General features: G+C 36.4%; 1 pseudogene; it reads left to right on the forward strand.

Moving 5' to 3' along the window:
* The first annotated feature begins 1768 nt into the window (after window positions 1-1768).
* Window positions 1769-14661, forward strand: part of LOC145627763 (ABC transporter B family member 3-like) — a 51445-nt pseudogene continuing 38552 nt past the window's right edge.

Genomic DNA, 14661 nt, shown 5'->3' on the forward strand with positions numbered 1-14661 from the left:
GCTTAATTCTCCTGGTCTTTGCAACTGAGCACACACTCAAACAATCAATCACTTATTAGTTTGTAAGTAAGTGAGGTTGTGTCATCATCAAAATCATTAAGTCCAACAAAACTTATTTTGCTGAAAATATTTTCCAAAAATAACTTATCTTTTTCCAAAGGGATTTATTAGAAAAAAAATATCTTTATTCTGTAAAACAAAATCCCTAAAAGATATGCACATATTAGGTAAATATTTATATCATTAAATTCGACCTGCGATCTTTAACGACGTGCAGGCCTAAGTTCCTATTAGGTTTCGGAACTCTGACAGTCTTTGAGTTCCTTACAAGTCAGTAACTCTAATTTCATTGACTATCATGAGTTCACCTTGGTTCTTTAGATTAGTTCCAGACTGACTTCTATATCCAACATACTTACATGAATCCTAGAGCGATATACTTTGATTTCTCCGTCTTCATGTTGTTTCTTTGAAACTCTTGTTCTGGAATCTGGTAGTATTGATGTATTCTAGATCTCGAGGCAACGTTCCACTTCTGGAACCGCAGGCCAAGTTCCTAACTGAAACTTGCTGTTACTTTCTTCATTTCTTATTGGAATTCGCAGCCCAGGTTCCTTTCTGGAACTTGATGTCATCTTCGCAATACAAGTCAACTCCTTAACTTGCTGTCTTCAAGTTCCTATTAGGGAACGTTCCTATTAGGGAACTTAGATAGTTCTTCTTAGAGAACTAAGTTCCTGTTAGGGAACTCTTCATGTACCTGTTAGGGAACATGTTCCAGCTTTCATGGGAAAGTCTGCCGAAAGTTCCTTCTGGATCTTTTTAGAGAACACCTTCAGGTTCCTTCGTGGTTTGGTTCTCATAGAGAACCTGCTTTAGGTTCATTCATTCTCTCTTTTTCCTCTTGAAGTCTTCTATGTTCCAACCCATTGACTTCACCTAAGTCAGTTCATGTCTTCACATAAACACTTAAAAGAAACATTAGATTGAAGTTTGTTTGTCATAAACAAACTTCAAGTGAGAGAACTAATTAAACTTAAAGCTTATGTAAATACTCCTACACATATACAACTCATGTATGCATAGTGTACTTACCTCATGAAGCTAACATATGCAAACACCTATTCACATAGTTACCTTCATGGTTCTTTAGCCATCATCATGCTTATCAACCATGACACTCATCATTGTTCTTGATTCTCTATTGCTTATCATATATTTCTCAGGTTCCTTATATATATATGTGACATTACTCAGTTTCCTTGTATTCTGTTCCAAGAATAACTTGTTCTTTCTATGCACAACTTAACAAACACGTTAGATAGATAATCATCATTATATTAGTTTACAATAAAATAATCAAAACCTAATTAATCAACACACTTAATTGATGACTTTTTCCTCCTTAATTGCTGGTCATTTTACTCTCTCCATTGCCTTATAAATCAACCTTATTCACCTCTAAAAAACATAACAACAAAAAATCAGCCATCTTTGATTTCTTACCTTCTCTTAAAAAATATCCCTTCTGTTTTTGGGCAAGTATTCTGAGTTCCAGCCGGGTTTGTGAGTGCACACAAATTCCAGCGCCGTGCTTATCCTGGAGGGCGACCGATTGTTGTATACTGCACCAGGGTAGCGTGTAATCGTCTTTTAGGTCAGTGGTTCACCACGACGCGACAATTGTCAATTTAGTCTACACAACATTGAGATAAGTATATTCCGTTTAATTTGCTTATTTACTAACACTCGTAACTCATTCTCAGCCATGACCGAACAACAAACATCAAACCCGGTTGAGCTAGTAGAAAATGGTTCTTGGCAACTAATTGCTGCAAAAGAATCAGATGTTTCCATAAAGCGTCTTGCCTCTCTTAACAAACTTGAAATCCCAACCCTTGTGCTTGGATGTTTATCTGCAATTGTCAGTGGCACGATTTTTCCAATTATTAGTATAATTTTTGCTAGTGCAATTGAAAAGTTTTACAAGCCACATGATACTTTGAAAAAAGATTCAAGGTTTTGGACGTTGATGTTTCTAGTAATTGGCTTAGCAGTATTGTTATCATATCCAGCAAGAACTTATTTCTTTGCCGTAGCTGGTTGTAAATTGATACAAAGAATTAGAATGTTATGTTTTGAGAGAGTAGTCCACATGGAGATTGGTTGGTTCGACGAGCCAGAGAATGCTAGTGGTGCTGTTGGGGCAAGACTATCTACTGATGCTGCATCAGTACGTGCTTTAGTTGGAGACGCTTTGGGATTGGTCGTTCAAAATATTTCATCTGGTGTAACGGGTTTGGCAATCGCTTTTCTAGAAAGTTGGATCCTCGCATTTGTTGTTCTCATATTAGTCCCTCTCATAAGAATAAGTGGTTACCTCCAAGTAAAGTTTACAACAGGATTTAGTGCAGATGCAAAGGTTCTATCTTCTTTCTCTTATATATATTCGACTACTAGTAATATCTTTTCTTTGTTAACTGTGTTAATTGTTATTTCTTCCACTTTTGTATAAGAAGTATGAGGAGGCTAGCCAAGTTGCTAATGATGCTATTGGGAGTATAAGAACAATTGCATCTTTCTGCGCCGAGGAAAAAATAATGCAACTGTACAAATTAAAATGCAAAGCGCCTTTAAAAGCTGGTATAAACAAGGGATTGATTAGTGGGGCGGCTTTTGGATTGTCTTTTACTTTCCTTTTTGGTGTACATGGCTTATGTTTCTTCGTCGGAGCACACCTTGTTGGCCACGGGAAAACAACCTTTGCAGACGTTTTCAAAGTATATTTTTCTTTTACAAGCATCAACCCTGTCTCATAACCATTGAACATTTTGAATGTAATATGGGGAACTCCGGATATCCCCTGATTCTCATATTAAGAAACCAAATTTGTTTCTCATGGGTTATTTTCGTGAATAAATCAATAACTTTTTCATAATTATGGGCTCCACAATTAAATAAAGTTGTTAGTTTATTTACGAAAATGTCACGTGAGCAATAAATTTTGTTTCACTCTGAGAAAATAGGGTATCACCATATGTAAGTACGTATATTTCTCAGACATGTCTCGTACTTTTTGCAGGTTTTCTTTGCACTTGCTATGGCAGCAATAGGAATATTACAAACAAGTTCATTTGTTCCGGATACAAGTAAAGCCAAGAGTGCTACTGCCTCTGTATTCTCAATCCTTGATCGAAAGCCTATGATGGATTCGAGTGATGAATCTGGGGCAACAATTGATCAAGTAAAGGGTGACATTCAATTCGAAAATGTTCGCTTCACCTATCGCACTAGACCTGATATTGAGATCTTCCAAGACCTAAACTTGACAATTAATGCAGGACAGGTAATTATGTCATCAAATGTATACTTCCCTCTGTTTCACAAGATTGCAATTACTACCTCCGTTACATGTTATGTACAACGATTTGACATAAAGTAGAGAGGGAAAATGTTTAATTGTTGCACATAACCTGTAACGGAGGTAGTATTTGACTTCAGTATTTCTCTTTATATAAACTAAATTTGAGCCTTTTTTTTCACTAAAATATAATTTGTAAGTGTTGATAGAAATAAAAAATTCTACAATGGTCATGTTAAATAAATGTCACTATTCTTAAATCTAATTGGTTGGTTTTTCCTTTTTTAAACATACTTGGTCAAATCTCTTATTCATCTATTTATTTAATTATTTTAATTCATTTTATTTTTTCCAAAAATTAATTTTTGTTCTTATTTTAGGAAAATCAATTTTTTATTTTCATAATTATTTCATTAAAAAAAAAATTATAATATTTTAAAAAATCAAAATAAGGTTTATAAAAAAAATCAAAATAAGAAAAAATTGTTAATTGTTAAGATAGAATATATCTTAATATTTTCTCAAAAAAAAAGAAAGAATATATATCTTAATATAGGATAGGAAAGAATATATTGTGTGTGATCTTGTGAGGGGCATTGTTCCCCAAAGCATAAACTTTGTATAAATATATCATATTAATGAATGAGAAGATCAGGAATTTGAGCTTAATTTGATATGGTATCATGAGCCAAAGTTGAAACCTTACAATTTTTTTTCCAAGAGATTTTATTCAGTAAAACATGGGTGAGAAAACTTCGATTGATTTAGTTTATTACCTAGGGTCGAGTGATAGTCCCGGCAATTGCGTGGTGAGAATTATGATGAATGGTCACAAGATATTCGAAGGGCTTTGATGGCTAAGAGAAAATTTGGTTTCATAGATGGAACTATCACAAAACCAGAAGAACCAGATACGAAGGTTGATGATTGGATTGATGTGCAATCTATGCTAGTGTCATGGATAAAAAATACCCTTGATTCGAAGGTGCGTTCGACGATTGGTGATTATGATGATGCAAGTAGTTTGTGGAAAAACCTGAAGAATTGATTTTGCATGGTGAGTGGTACCCGTATGTGCCAATTAAAGACAACATTAGGTGAATGCAAGCAAGGTAGTGTCAATGAGTCTGTGGTTGTTTTTTTTAGCCGCCTCTTGAAGGTGTGGAAGGAGCTTTTCACATTCATACATGTGCCCAAGTGTGGGTGTAGGAAGTGTACCTACAATATAGTCGCTCAAGTTGAGGAAATTAGAGAAGAAGAATACCCTCATTATTTTTTAATCGGGTTGGATGGTCATTATGCATCAATTCAGACTCATCTTCTTGCTCAAAAGCCTTTGTCGTCGGTAGATATTGCCTCTCAAAACATTATGATGACTGAGCGACTCTGGATGGTGCCACACTCAAGAACAATAAAGACACAGTGAGTGCCTTTTGATTGGATGCCCGATCGAAACAAAAATCTGGGGATAAAAGTGACAAATTTTGTAACCATTGTAATCGGGAAGGCCATGATGAAGAAGGATGTTTTCAATTACATGGTTATCCCGAATGGTGGGGAGATAGAGGTCGTGGCAGACGAGGTCGTGGCCGAGGTGGGGGGCGTAGCAGTGGAGGTCATGGGTCACGTACAGCTAGCAGTGGCATGGCAGCTGCTCCTTCTTCCTCTTTTTCGCAGAACGTGCGTGCAAATAAGGTGGCTGCTGGTTCAAGTAACACGCAGCACTCAAAGGTGTCCTCTGATGATGCAACGAGCCTGGTTGGGGTGAATGATACCCAAATTCAACAAATATTGGATGTCTTAAATCCAAAAAAATAGGCAATTACATGGTAAGGAAAATACTATCCCTTGGATTGTTGATACGGAAGCATCCAATCATTTGACGTGTGATTTTTCGATACTCAAAGATGTGTAGCGAGTACAAACCTGTCCCGTTGGATTGCCTGATGGAAAATCGGCAAATGCAGACCAATTGGGAACGGTGATATTGCCCGGAGGCTTACAGCTTGATAATGTTCTTTATGTTCCTCAATTAACTTGCAATTTAATTTCTGTAACTCAATTGAGTGATGAATCTAAATGTGTGATGCAATTTACTAACAAAATATGTGTTATACAGGACCATCGGACGAGGAGGGACGGTATCTTTTCCGTGGTGTTCCTCAAGTGAAGGTTCTTGCGGTTGATGGAGAATCTTTGTTTGATTTATGGCATCAATGGATGGGTCACCCTTCATAGACGGTATTTAAGATGCTTCCGATTATGAGTAGTTCTTCTAGGAAACATAATAATAAAGCATGTGATGTTTGTCCTCGTGCTAAACAAACTAAATGTAGTTTTCCAATTAGTGAAAAAATGCAAGTCGTATTTTTGAACTCATTCATATAGACTTGTGGGGGGTCGTATAAAACTCCTTCCTCGTGTGGTGCACATTATTTTTTAACTATAGTTGATGATTTCTCTAGAGGTGTTTGGATTTATTTATTGAAAAATAAAACCGATGTTGAAAGGATGTTCTTTAATTTTATTGCTATGGTTAAACGAAAATTTAATCAAGAAGTAAAAATTGTTAGGAGTGATAATGGTACGGAGTTTAACTCCTTGCATGATTATTTTTGTAAAAATGACATAATATTTGAGACATCGTGATGTGTGGGAACCCCACAACAAAATGGGAGAGTTGAGAGAAAACATCAACATATTTTAAATGTTGCGAGGGCATTGAGATTTCAAGGAAATTTGCCATTAAAATTTTGGGGGGAGTGTGTTTTGTCGGCTTGTCATTTGATTAATAGAACCCCAACACCATTGCTTGGTAATAAAACCCAGTTTGAAATTTTGTTCAATTAACCACCATCTTATGATTATCTCCGTGTGTTTGGGTGTTTGTGTTATGCACATAATCAAAAGAGTAAGGGTGATAAATTTTCGAGTCGGAGTAGAAAATGTGTTTTTTAGGGTATCCATTTGGGAAGAAAATGTTGGAGAGTGATTGATTTAGAAACCAAAGAAATTTTAATTTCGTGAGATGTGCGGTTCTTTGAGGCTATATTCACATTGAATACCCCTATGTGTGAGAGTACATCGAGGGCAGGTCACTCACAAATGGTGGAAGCTTATGGAAGTGATGATGATGAGTGGTTGTTTGGAGAAGTTAGTGTGCGTGGGAGAGAAGAGCCACAGACAGCAGGCTCCAGAGCCAGGCCGCGGCATGAAGGGGCAGACCGCAGTCCGCCTATGGAGGGGATTGCCCGCAGTCCAGCTGCTACTGTCCAGCCCCATGGAGAGCCAGCAGGCGCTGGACTGGACAGCCCGTAGTGCCGAGGTGAATTACAGTAGCCTGGTGCGTGTGATGGGGCTGCTTGTGTAAGGGAGCATCACCAAAATTGTGAAGATGAGGTGGCTACTAGCATGCGTGAGCAGGGAAGTGAGGTTGAGGAGTTGGGAAAAGGGAAGCGACCAAAAATACCATCGATAAAAATGCGTGATTATGTGACTTATACAATCCGGAAAAACAGTCCATCCAACACGGTCACATCTACATCATCTTCCTCAGGTACTCCTTATCCCCTCACATATTTTGTTGATTTCTCACGTGTTTCTGAAAAGCATATAAAGTACATTGCAGCTATAATAACAGGTCATGAGCCTAAAACATTTAAAGAAGCTCTGAAGCATGTAGGGTGGAGAGACACAATGGCTGCTGAAATTAGAGCTCTAGAAGAGCAGGGCACATGGGTTCTTAAGAAACTGCCGCATGGGAAGAGAGCTCTAGGAAGCAAGTGTGTGTATACTGAGAAGAGAGATGAACATGGCAACCTACAGCGATTGAAGGCGAAATTAGTAATCTTGGGTAATCACCAAGTTAAAGGCATAGATTACAATGAGACCTTTACACCAGTAGCGAAGATGGCAACGGTTAGAACATTCCTTGCAGTTGCAGCTGTGAAGAATTGGGAAGTACATCAGATGGATGTGCACAATGCCTTTTTACATGGAGACTTAGAGGAAGAAATATACATGAAAATTCTTCCTAGTTTCAATAAAAATAATTTTTACTATGTGTGTAGGATGAAGAAATCGTTATATGGTCTAAAGCAGGCTCTGCGATGTTGGTTTGATAAATTGACTGCTGCTTTGAAGAATTATGGATTTAAACAATCCTATGGAGATTATTCTTTGTTCACATTGAACAAAGATAAATTGCAGTTGAATGTGTTGATCTATGTTGATGATTTGATTGTTGCAGGGAATGATAAAAATGCTTTGTCGAAATTCAAGGAATATTTAGGAAATTGTTTTAAGATAAAAGATTTGGGAGTGTTGAAATACTTCCTAGGTCTTGAGGTATCTCGAAGCAAATACGGTTTCTATATTTGTCAGAGGAAATATTCCCTTGACATTATTACTGAGACTGGATTATTAGGTGCTAAGCCTGCAGATTTTCCGATGGAACATAATCACAAGTTAGCTCTCGCAGAGGGAAGATTGTTGGAAGATGTCGAGAAGTATAGGAGGCTTGTTGGCCGCCTAATTTATTTAACTGTGACTAGACCAGATCTTGTGTATTCTGTTCATATATTATCTCAGTTTATGGAGAGTCCGAGAGAAGAACATTGGGAGGCTGCACTTCGTGTGGTTCAATATTTGAAGAAGAATTCGGGCCAAGGAATACTTCTTAGGTCGGATAGTGAATTGAATCTTGAAGGATAGTGTGATTTTGATTGGGCGAGTTGCCCTTTGACTAGAAGGTCGTTGACTGGTTTGTTTGTGTTGCTAGGTTTTTCCCCAGTGTCTTAGAAAACTAAGAAGCAACCTACGGTGTCAAAATCCTCTTCGGAGGCGGAGTACAGGTCTATGGCAGCAGTGACTTGTGAATTAAAATGGTTGAAACAAATTTTACGAGATTTGGGTGTGCGGCATTCTTAGGGTATGAATTTGTTCTGTGTCAGTCAGTAAGCTTTATACATTGCTCAAAATCCAGTGTTTCATGAGAAAACCAAATATATTGAGGTTGATATGCATTTTGTGCGAGATGCGATTAAAGATTATGGTTTGATACGTCCTTCGTATGTTCCGACTAAGATGCAGTTGGCAGACATATTTACGAACGCATTGGGTAAGGCTCAGTTTGAGTTTCTACTTGGCAAGTTGGGAATTTGGGATCTCCATGCTCCAACTTGAGGGGGGATATTGAGATATAATATATCTTAATATAGGATAGGAAAGAAAATATTGTGTGTGATCTTGTGAATATTATATTGTGAGGAGTATTGGTCCCCAAGGCATAAACTTTGTATAAATATATCATATTAATGAATGAGAAGATCAGGAATTTGAGCTCAATTTGACATTAAATGTTCTTTACCGTGGTCGTTCATTGTTCCAACATTAAAGGTGATTCTTTAACGTTGATTCCTTGGGATTCAAGTTCTGTAACATAGATTTACATTCCGTTGATGGAAAACCATTACTTGATTCTTTTATCCTTCGTAAGGTGTTTTAGTTTCTTCAGCCTCATGAAGTTCTTTAGGAAGTGTTAGATTACAATCAATGTTCATTATCAAATTAATGTGTTTTGGTTAGAAATTAGAGATTATTGACTATAGGAGTAAGCTATTTAACATGAAATTTAAAGATTTGCAACTATAACAAAAGATAATTAATATTTTTCACTAGTATATAGAAATATTGCATCTTTTTAAGGCCCGGTTTGGTTGGGGGTAAAATGTTTTCAATGGAAAATGATTTTCCATGAAAAACCTTTTCCATTAGAAAATGTAATTTCCTACACATTTTCCTTTGGTTATAGTTAAAAACATTTTCCCTTTCAAAAAAATATGTAAAACAATTTTCCAATTTTAACATTCTTTTAAACAAAATAAAACTAATATTAAGTGAGGCAATTTATCAAACACTTTGTGGACATGATAAAAACATGTAAATATATGAATAAAAATAAAATTCGCAACAAGTAAATTGCATGTAATAACAAATTCCCAATTTATAATCACCTTTAGAAAATTTAATCACATCAAAAAAATAATTTCGAATTGATGTATTTAATAATTTTTGTGCAAAAACACCATAAAATAATCAAAATATGGGTAAAAAAAAATACCCTAACATAATAAGATTTTAAACCAAATTAAACCCTAGAGTAATAATCATGTGAAGAAGAGATTGAATATTACCAATTTGCAGCAAGAGATAGAGTGAGGAGATCTACTTCAGTTTGCATCTTAAGAAGAATTGAAGAAGGGGAAAGATAAAGAGCTTCCCCCAGTTCATAAGCCTTATGAACGAAATTCGTCCATAAGATGGCATTTTCGAAAATATTGAAACATCTTTCATTATTTTATTATTTTCCCCTTTTTAGCTGACATGGCACTTAACTGGGAATATTTTGGCCGTTAGAGCGTGGGTAACAGTACTCCAATTCACATTGCGTTTTGTGTTCTCCTTCAGAAGCTATGCCTCACCATTCGTCTGGAGAACACGATCTCATCAAGTTGTGCTCTCTACATCTGCACTCCATTTTTTTCAAGGTTTGAATATTGCGAGATTCCGAATTGATGCCCCTTAGCGTAATCTGTTATTGGTACCAGCTGAATTGGTAAGTATTCCTTAGTTTTTCGAAAACCCTAGTTTTTGGAAAGTTGTTAATTGGTGCTAATTTCTGAAATTGGTATATCTCGTTTGTTGCAATTGGGAAATATATGCATGTGAAGTGGTGAATTGAAGTTAAATCAAGTTAAAAAGGCAATTGCTTTATACACATAATAGGGGTTTTAATTACTGAAACTAATTGGAAGTAAGTGAAGAAAGAGGTAACTAGCAATTTGATTATGAATTATTATCGACATGCTAAGTGATTGTGTTGAATTTTGATCGCATTATATTTGTAAATATTAATATTCAATTTGACTAATTTGAATTGGAATTTTCATACCAAATATTGCATATGCTATTGCGTGTTGTTGATTATTACTCGCTGTTCAAGTTCAAAGTTACATAAATCATGTTGTTTGTTTCTGAAGTGGCATTCACACTGTATGTTGGTAACCATTACTCACTTTGGGTATGAAATCATGACTCAGTTTGGGTATGAAAATATAGTGTCTTGTTAATTGATGTCCTTTGATGAATGCTAAATTGCATGAGTTTGGTATTATATCAACTTTGTGTTGTTTTTAGTCATTTTGCTATGGAAGCATGCAATTTGAAATGAAATTGACTCAGTTTGGGTATGAAATTATTGTGTCTTGTTAATTGATGTCAATCTAAAATTATAGTTTTTATAATGCAATATGGTTATGGAATCAGATTGTGATCCTGGAAAAATGGGAGAGCCTATTTGGAGTTCCGCTATTGATGTTGAGGAGGGAAAATTATTCACTTCTGGTGTTGGTACCGATGTTCCCTCTCTTAACCTTGTGCCATTGAATGTTCCAAACTTTGCTGACAGATTAGCTGCCATGTCTCCAATTAAAAACGGCTGAAACAGTGGAGACAATTGTCTCAACAAACATAGTGACCATGTACAGTTATGTGGAATCGCCTAGGTTAGGGATGGTTTTCAAATCCTTTGAAGATGTAGAAACTTACTACAAAGAGTATGCCGAGCAGAAAGGTTTCGGAGTATCAAGAGTTTCATCAAATTTTCTAAGAAGGATAAGGAGCGGAGAGGGGCGACATGGAGGTGTGAGTGTTATGGTCCACCTGATATGAGGGCAAGGAGGGAGGAGAAGAAAAGGTCTAAGTCTATGGATGCTTGTGGTACAGGTGGAATAGTGAATGGTGAAGTTGGGGAAGATATGTTGCAGTGGGCGAAAAGGACCTCCAAGAAATGTGAGTGTGGTGCTATTTTATACGCTGGGGTTGACAGTGATGGGTTGTGGGTTATTAGGAAATTGCAAAATGAACATGATAACCATGCCCCTATACCTAGTGATGCTAAGTTGGTAAAGGAGTATCGAATGAAAAATTACACATCGAATGTAAGGAAGAAACTGTTTAATTTCTACGATGAAGGTGTCCCCATAAGGTAAATACATGGGTTTATGGGTATTGAGAACGGGATCGACAACCTACCTAGTGTTAAGGACCTTGAACATGAAGTGCAAAAGGAAAAGGTAAAGCGGTTGAAAATGGAAGGTGGTGATGCGGCTGCTATGATGGCGTACTTTGACCGGATGCAACAGGATAATCAGAATTTCTATCAAGAACACCGTTTAGATGAAGAGGGTCGTTTGAAGGACGTATTGTGGGTTGATGCTCGGAGTACAGTGGCTAATGAAGATTTTGGTGACGTTGTTTGTTTTGATGCCACATATCTCACTAATGAGTATGAGCTCCCTTTTGCCAATTTTGTTGGGGTTAATCACCACGGGCAATCTATATTGTTAGGTTGCGCACTCGTTTCACATGAGGATTCAGACCCATTTGGTTAGGTATTTAGGCAATGGCTGTCATGCATGGGCAATAAACAACCCGGGGCTATTCTCACTGATCAAGCCGCTACTATGCGCAAGCCTTTGGAATAAGTATTGTCCAATGCTCGGCATCTTTGGTGCATTGGCACATACTGAAGAAAATACCAGATAAGCTTGGAAAATGTGAAGGGTAAGTAGTATATTGTGTATGTTTAGTAAGTTTCGACACACATATTTGTGAAATTAAATATAAGTGCAAGCTAAATTTCAATTCTATTCCTGTATTTGAACACTGACATTGTGATGTTGTTTATGAATATGCATTTGTTTTCTTATGTTATGGTCACATATATCAGTTGACAGTTATTTTGTTCATGTGCAGAAATTTTGTACTTAGTTTATCTGGTTATGAAGTGAAAGTGTGGAAAGTTTAGTGTTGCGGATAGTTTTAATTTCTTTTCTCTTCTCTCTGTTTTTGAAAACCTATTTTAAGAAAACATCCAATCCAGTTTGGTTGGTCCATGATATGGGTCCAATAGTAGTGTAGTTGGATAGGGCTTGAAAAGACCTTTCCGACGATATATTATAAGCTCAATTCCGATGAGTATTGAGGATGTTATGGCCAAGTTACTGAACTGGGTCTGATTTGAGCCTCATATGCGGCCCAATGATCTAGAGGAGGGCCTAACATAGATTTATCATTCCTAATGCAATTAGGAATGGTTTTAGTCTTCTAGATTCTTCTAGAAGGCTCTTTTCATTCCTACTTCAATTAGCATTGGTAAATTGACTTTTTAGAGTTTTAATCAGAATAAAAGAATGTTTTTAAGGAAAATACGATTTTATCCTCCTGTACGGGCAATTTCTATCTGATTTTTAGAAAACGCGTCAATAATTAAGTCAGCGCCAAACGCCAGCATTAGCGCCTGACGCTAAGCTTGGCGCCTGGCGCTTATGTCAGCGTCTGGCGCTAATCTGGTTTTACGCGTCAGAACTTTGTTTTGATTTTTTATCTTTTCTTTATAAATAGCTCTCTAAAAACTCCGTTTTCATTCACCAATTCTCATTAATTCTCATCAATTCTCATCAATAATCACCAACTCTCATAAAAAATTTCTTGATTCTCTCTTTTTTTCTAAACCAACCCTTTTTAAAAACACAATTCCTCATACATTAGCACTAGACACACCTAGCCAAGTTCGAAGTTGTCTTCGCCCTAGACGTGAAAGGTTTGATATTTCTGAGGGTTTGGTCCCAATTCTCTATTTAAATTATTTAATTTAATTGTTTTAATTACTATTTTCCTTGAAGTTACTAACGTGTGTATTTTGTTATTAGAAAGAGGTATGAGGCATCCAAGTAAGTGCTTTAAAAGTTTGCATTGTTGTTATGATATATAGAAATCATGCATAGATTATTATTATGATTCCTAGTGTTTTGTTAGGGCGTTTTGATCTTCCTAGTATCATGTCTAGGTTGTTATTATGATTTCTAGTATCATGTCTAGGGTAACTTTAATATCAAGTATGATTAAAAGTATGATGCTTCCTATGTTCTTCCTAATATTTATGATTGTTAGCATCATGTTAGGGTTAAGGCTTTGATCTTTAATGTTTAGTGACATGCTAGAGTTTGTCATTAATCTTGTTAGTATCATGCCTAGGATCTTGCTATTAATATTATGCTTTAACATGATTATTATAATTATGATTATGATTATAATTATGATTTATTGTTATTATGTTGCTTGATTTATTGTTATTGCTTGATCACACCTTTTTATGCATGTTTAAAGGGAATTGGTACTTGTAATCACGCTTAATAAGATAATTAATAATCTTTTTTAGGGTTAATCTAATTATAATTCAAGTGATCGCCAATAATAGTTTTGTTTGTGCACTAATATTCAACCAACATATATAAACAAGTTTAGGGTTAATCCTATTGATTGCATGTTAGTCAGAAAGCGCACATGAATACGATCAGAATAAAGTAGAGGCCTATTATTAGGGTAAGTTCAATCTCTTTTAGGTTGGATTTGTACCTTCATCCCCGAACTACCAGTCATGGTCCAGGACCTATTGGAGTTGACGATCTCCTGGATCGTTAAGGGGTGTAACCTTCACCCTGTGAACGGTTTACAAGTTCTTAAAACTTGTTGGCGACTCTTTTGCTCTAGCTTCTTTCCCTTTGGACGCCATCATACTTTAGTGTATGACCACAATGGGGTTCAAGCTAGGGGTAATGCTTGAAATATTCCCTACAGGTTTTGGCGACTCCACTGGGGAGGATTTCTATTTTAATTCCTGAAATTTATTTCGACAATGATTTAGAATGAGTACATGAGACTCGAAAAGTTCTAAGTATTACATGTGCGTAATTTAGATTAACATTATTGTCATATGCATAAAAAAGATCTCATTAGAAAGGCCATCCGTAATGAGTTAAAACATAGGATTTTTACACGTACGAAATTTGAGGAATATCTTTCACAACTAGGACCAAAATAACACTGCGCGAAACTGGAAAATTTTATCGAGCACAGAAAGCTGCTGAGGCATGTAGAAATTAGCGTCAGCGAACAGAAGTTAGCGCCAATCCTTTGACTTTAGCGCCAGACGACAGCTCTGTCGCCAGGCGCTAAAGCCAAAAGATTGCGCCAATCTCTAATTGCGGCGCCAAATTCTTCCAATACCGAGCCAGAAATATGCGTTCTAATTTCGACCAGTTTTTAGCATTGTTTGCTCGATCCTACTTTCTGATTGAGTTTTTCTCACTTTTCTGAAACCCATATGTGTTCTACATATGGACATAACCCTATGGGAATTCATTCTCCATCTACCTGATTGAACGCTCTGTGCAACA

Source organism: Chenopodium album, chromosome 4, assembly GCF_948465745.1.
Source record: "Chenopodium album chromosome 4, dcCheAlbu1.1, whole genome shotgun sequence".
Classification (NCBI taxonomy): domain Eukaryota; kingdom Viridiplantae; phylum Streptophyta; class Magnoliopsida; order Caryophyllales; family Amaranthaceae; genus Chenopodium; species Chenopodium album.